The 6,693-nt window shown below is 42.2% G+C and overlaps 1 non-coding gene and 1 pseudogene across 1 annotated transcript in view; both read right to left on the reverse strand.

The window, feature by feature from the left end:
* Positions 1–271, reverse strand: part of LOC142355186 (large subunit ribosomal RNA) — a 3,522-nt gene extending 3,251 nt beyond the window's left edge. The window contains exon 1 of the ribosomal RNA XR_012761172.1: positions 1–271. This exon is cut by the window's left edge and continues 3,251 nt beyond it. This is a non-coding gene — a ribosomal RNA (large subunit ribosomal RNA).
* Positions 272–1,954: 1,683 nt separating this feature from the next.
* On the reverse strand, positions 1,955–2,106 carry LOC142355183 (5.8S ribosomal RNA; annotated as a pseudogene).
* Positions 2,107–6,693: the final 4,587 nt, after the last annotated feature.

Below are 6,693 nucleotides of genomic sequence, written 5' to 3' on the forward strand. Positions count from 1 at the left end.
TCTACTCATAGGAATGAGCCATTATGACTGGTATCGAAAATGACCTTTACAGGATTTTCACCTTCTTTGATGCTACTTTCCAGTAGACATCAGGACAAATTCACCAGTCTAGCATCAAACCATACCGGACACCAAGAAATGTTGCCATTTCTCTTCCCGATGAGCTTTTCCCTGTTCATTCGCCATTACTAAGGGATTCTCAGTTGATTTCTTTTCCTCCCCTTACTGATATGCTTAAGTTAAGGGGGTTCTCTCGCCCAATTCAGGTTATGTAGTTGATTGTCTCTTAATTGGTTCACTGACCAATATGAGACAGAAACCGATTCAGCAGTTTTGTTCGCTACTACTATCAAACACAGGTCGAAGTTTCCATTCAGTCATTAATTCCAACTTTCAAATGTTGTTGTTTCAGCTTTCGCTTACTAGAAGCAACATAATACTCGCTGCAATACAGACCTCGGGAAACCCTCACCGTGAATAAGGTTCACTCACATATTTCACTACATTTTGCGTGGGATTGGAGATGAGGCTACTCGTTCTTGCTCAGTACTAGGCTGAAAATTAACGAAACTTCGTTACAAACGTTCACATGTTGATGTTTCCGCTTTCGCGTACTCGAAACAACATAATACTAGTCTTTGTAATTTAGTTTCATAATTTCAACTGTTCTCATGCAGAATTTTTGCTCATTCTTATCCCAAATTTTGACCTGGCTACTAGTTACACTCCTTGTACTTATTGCAAAATGACCACAAATTTCAACAGCTTTCACATGTTGCTGTTTCGGCTTTCGCTTACTACAGTCAACATAATACTCGTTGCAAAATAAGTGCTCGGCATCTGCAATTTTCCAAAGACGAAGTTTCGCCAGTTCAATTTTCGCTCGCCAATTATGGCTACTAATTCACACGGTACTGAGCTCAACAACATTAAATTTGTTCAGCAAGACTTTCACATGTTGATGTTTTGGCTTTCGCCTACTAGAAGCAACATAATACTCGTCTTGTTAGCTCATTCAATGAGAATAGCTTTTCCCGTTGAGAATTTTTGCCTTCAATTGGCGTTGTAGTGAGTTTGGCTACTCAGATCACCAAATACTTGTGACAATTCGAACCAGAAATGTTTTCAATTTTCACATGCTGATGTTTCGGATTCAACCTACTAGAAGCAGCATAATACTTGTATTCAACAATTTCTGTATCAAATCCCAGTTTTCTCTGGTGCATCTTTGCCAAACTATTCCAAACTGCCTGAGTCTGAATACCAATTACAGGTACTAGTAAATGCACGTTACTAAGGACTATATAGTTCTAGGTTACTGTACACAACGACGTTCACATGTTGATGTTTCAGCTGCCGCTTACTAGAAACAACATAATACTTATCGTGCATACCTTTCCATAACTTGTCCTTTTCAGATGCATTAGTTTCCCTTTGTCTTGGCTTCTACAGTCAGACTGGCTACTAGTAACAGCACAGTACTAATCACATATCGTTCTACAGTTTGCAGACAACTTTCACATGTTGATGTTTCAGCTTTCGCCTACTAGAAACAACATAATACTCGCTGTATACATTTGTAGTTCTCTATGTAACTTTCATGTGAAGAAGTTTCGCCAGTCTTTTTGACTGTCTCAAATCTGAGTCATGCTTAGGCTACTAGTTGCTTCATAGTACTTATCGCCTCGAGATCATTGAACAAAACTTGATTTTCACATGTTGCTGTTTCAGCTTCCGCTTACTAGAAACAACATAATACTAGTCTCATTAAGTTCCGTCTCTTTGCAATTTTCTTATGAAGAAAATTCGCCATCACAATGACTCCAGCAGTTCTTGATCAAGGAATGCAATCATTGATCAGAATGCTATTATTTGAATCGGTTCTGCTTTAAGTGTTCCAATTTTATTGGAAGCACCAACAATAGAACATCAATGTGTTCAATCGAGAGTTATATAACCCTGAATCGGACGCAGTCAACAGCCGAAGCCGAGACCGCCTTTTGCGTTAGAGAGGTCGGTAAACAAATCTTGCGATTCATACCGAATTAACACATATAGCTGTGCTCCTCTTCGTAAAGCGAGCCAAGTGATCCCCTGTTGAAGGATGTATTTGGACCAATCTAGTAGCATTTGGTTTCCAACAAGCTCTCCCAAGTTAGCTTACTTATTGGGCTTTTCAACCAATTCGGTTGGCTACAAGCATCATCAAAGTACTAGCCACAGTTTGATCGCAAAATTCTACGACTTTCACATGTTGATGTTTCGGCTTGCGCTTAGCCTACTATAAGCAACATAATACTAGTCATATCATAGAGCGTGATCAGCTTGTGACGTTCTCATGATGAAGTTTCACCAACAGTGTCTCACTTCGAGCTTAAATCCAGCTACTAGTAACTACACAGTACTGACTGCAACGATAACTTTTATCTATACCTTTCACATGCTGCGCTTTCGGCCAGGGCCTACTAACGTCAACATAATACTCGATATAAACTTTTGTTCATGATGCAGCTTCCCCATGCAGAAGTTTCGCCTTCAAATGCTCTCTTGGCCATATGACGTAAGAAAAGGTTACTAGTAACATCACAGTACTAGCCACAGTTTGATTGCAAAATTCTACGACTTTCACATGTTGATGTTTCGGCTTGCGCTTAGCCTACTAGAAGCAACATAATACTAGTCATATCATAGAGCGTGATCAGCTTGTGACGTTCTCATGATGAAGTTTCACCAACAGTGTCTCATTTCGAGCTTAAATCCAGCTACTAGTAACTACACAGTACTGACTGCAACGCTAACTTTTATCTATACCTTTCACATGCTGCGCTTTCGGCCAGGGCCTACTAACGTCAACATAATACTCGATATAAACTTTTGTTCATGATGCAGCTTCCCCATGCAGAAGTTTCGCCTTCAAATGCTCTCTTGGCCATATGACGTAACACAAGGTTACTAGTAACATCACAGTACTAGCCACAATTTGATCGCAAAATTCTACGACTTTCACATGTTGATGTTTCGGCTTGCGCTTAGCCTACTAGAAGCAACATAATACTAGTCATATCATGGAGCGTGATCAGCTTGTGACGTTCTCATGATGAAGTTTCACCAACAGTGTCTCATTTCGAGCTTAAATCCAGCTACTAGTAACTACACAGTACTGACTGCAACGATAACTTTTATCTATACCTTTCACATGCTGCGCTTTCGGCCAGGGCCTACTAATGTCAACATAATACTCGATATAAACTTTTGTTCATGATGCAGCTTCCCCATGCAGAAGTTTCGCCTTCAAATGCTCTCTTGGCCATATGACGTAACACAAGGTTACTAGTAACATCACAGTACTAGCCACAATTTGATCGCAAAATTCTACGACTTTCACATGTTGATGTTTCGGCTTGCGCTTAGCCTACTAGAAGCAACATAATACTAGTCATATCATAGAGCTTGATCAGCTTGTGACATTCTCATGATGAAGTTTCACCAACAGTGTCTCATTTTGAGCTTAAATCCAGCTACTAGTAACTACACAGTACTGACTGCAACAATAACTTTTATCTATACCTTTCACATGCTGCGTTTTCGGCCAAGGCCTACTAACGTCAACATAATACTCGATATAAAATTTTGATCATGATGCAGCTTTCCCATGCAGAAGTTTCGCCTTCAAATGCTCTCTTGGCCATATGACGGAACACCAGGTTACTAGTAACATCACAGTACTAGCCACAGTTTGATTGCAAAATTCTACGACTTTCACATGTTGATGTTTCGGCTTGCGCTTAGCCTACTAGAAGCAACATAATACTAGTCATATCATAGAGCGTGATCAGCTTGTGACGTTCTCATGATGAAGTTTCACCAATAGTGTTTCATTCGAATTGGTTCTGCTTTAAGCTCTCCAATTGTTTTGGATGAACCAGTTTTGCCCTTCGAAGCCACTTTTGTGAGCTTTTGTGGGTCTTTACCAAGAGGATATACCTCAAGGCCTCTTTCAATTCCTTTAAGTTCTTTCAACTCCTTTACAGTTTCTAGGTTCACATAGCTGCAAACCTTATTTCTAGTTTTAAGTCTGGCCAACTTGGGGAGAGTTGGTGCAGACCGTGACCAATTCTAGTAGGATGCCACAACAAGAATGTGATCAACTTAGCTTGTCGATGAACCTGCCCCACATTCAAACAACTCTATCGCCTTTTCCTCGTATAGTTATATGCGAGGGCCTCTCATAGAGAGCGCTGTTAGCAACCTTTTCCACATAGACGATAAAGTTGTGAGTGTTTTGCACATGGCTGTTGTCATCACCACGTGACGAGTCAACTCAGCTTGACTCTCTACACTCCGACAAGCTTTGCACATACGCCTTTAGTTCAGTATGTGTCTTTAATCTGACTCCGGTGCCTCAAGCCGGAAAAATTGTCAGATTATGATCATTATCGGTTAGTCATCCCGATGCAAGATCGTATCGTACTGTCTTTGTCTACCTCCAGATTCCGAAGAACAGGAGGAGACTCTCCCAGACCTACATATCTGGGAGAATGTTCAGAGGGCGAGAAGCTGTGGATTACTCTCCCCTAAGAACTGACTAAACTTTACCCTCGTCCAAGGTAAGTTTATTTTAGCTAGCCTTCTATGTAAAGGATCTGAGGCTAAGCTGTGTTTTTTCGAGCCTTTGGCTCGGAGCAAGTTCAGTGGGCGCCCCGAGTAGCTCAACTCTTTCCCACTGAACAGCGCAACGCTCTGTCACTCGCTGGGATTTTTGCGTGTCGGTTCTAACCACGCGACTTGTGGACCTTTTTAGGCCTTTCTCATTCACAAGTCTATAGCTGGGCTTCTATAACCCAGCTTCTGAGATCTAGATAGCTGCAGTTCTGCTAGGCTGCTTTTGCTAACTAGTCTCCCTTTAAGCAGTCCCTTGCCATGACTGCTGAACTATGTATCCACACAAGTAGTTTTTGAGCTCGATACATAATTCGAGATTGGTTGCCAAGCAATCTCTAGCGACAGAGCGTCATGCGCACTACAGACATGGCCTCTACCAGCAGCCATGCCCGAAGGAATCAATCACTGATCCTTCCGCAGGTTCCCCTACGGAAACCTTGTTACGACTTTTACTTCCTCTAGACAATTAAGCTCGATCCGCTTCATCCCGTTGCCGGAGACCGAAGTCCCAACAGTAGGAATTTGCAATTCTTGCTTAACTATCCAATCAGTAGTAGCGACGGGCGGTGTGTACAAAGGGCAGGGACGTAATCCCTATGAGTTGTTGACTCATAAGTACCAGGAATTCCTGGTTCACGTCTGCAAGTTACAACAGACGATCCCCTTGAAGCGCTGTACTTTTCTCTGATTGCCCAGTCCATTTCGGACCAAGGGCTGAGTACTCAATCTAAAAGTACACAGTGTAGCGCGCGTGCAGTCCAGAACATCTAAGGGCATCACAGACCTGTTATAGCCTCACTTCATCTGCGGTATTTAATTCCGCATAGTTCCTCTAAGAAGTGTTTGAATTCACATATAGTGAATTTCATTATTTAGATGGAGAAGATCTCGTTCGTTATCGGAATTAACCAGACAGATCACTCCACTAACTAAGAACGGCCATGCACCACCGCCCATATAATCATGAAAGATATTCAATCTGTCAATCCTTAAGATGTCTGGACCGGGTGAGTTTTCCCGTGTTGAGTCAAATTAAGCCGCAGGCTCCACTCCTGGTGGTGCCCTTCCGTCAATTCCTTTAAGTTTCGATTTTGCAACCATACTTCCCCCGGAACCAATAAACTTTGGTTTCCCGGTTAATCTCTTGCCAAGTCAAGATCGACTTTGACAAATTGTAGGTTGGTATAGTTTATGGTCAGAATTACGAGGGTATCTAATCCTCTTCAATACTCTGACTTTCGTTCTTGATTAATGAAAACATTCTTGGCAAATGCTTTCGCAGTAGTTTGTCTTGCCACGATCCAAGAATTTCACCTCTAACGTAGCAATACAAATGCCCCCGTCTGTTCCTTTCAATCATTACCGCACTCAGCCAACCGGCATCAATCGAGTAGCGGGTCATTCTCCATTATTCCATGCTTTATTATTCGATCCCAAAGGATGCTTTGAACACTCTAATTTTCTCAGGGTGAAAACACCGTTTCCACAGTTCGTCACATTTAAGTGCAAACTATTTCTTCGATGCGAAGGATGAGCGGAACGAGTCAACAGATTTAACTGAAGACCATGTTGCCGTTCTACTCAAACAGATCCAACTATGAGCTTTTTAAACGCAGCAACTATTGCATACGCTTGTAGAGGCTGGTATTACCGCGGCTGCTGGCACCAGACTTGCCCTCTACTCGTTCATCAATGGAGCTTTTAAGTCCATTCCATTCTGATTACAAACCATAAAGGTTCATATCATTATTTCTAGTCACTACCTCCTCGTGCGGAGAGTGGGTAATTTGCGTGCCTGCTGCCTTCCTTGGATGTGGTAGCCGTTTCTAAGGCTCCCTCTCCGGAATCGAACCCTGATTCCCCGTTACCCGTCACAACCATGGTAGTCCGTTACACTACCATCATAGGTTGATAGGTCAGAAATTCGGAAGTTCCGTCCCCAAGCCGAAGCTATCTGGGATCTTTCAGTTACTAGGACTCATCACGGGATGTGTCTGTACTTAGCAAATCACCCGGTGTAGTCTTGTAAAA

The sequence above is a fragment of the Convolutriloba macropyga genome, unplaced genomic scaffold (genome assembly GCF_964194025.1).
Source record: "Convolutriloba macropyga unplaced genomic scaffold, txConMacr16.3 SCAFFOLD_688, whole genome shotgun sequence".
Lineage (NCBI taxonomy): Eukaryota > Metazoa > Xenacoelomorpha > Acoela > Convolutidae > Convolutriloba > Convolutriloba macropyga.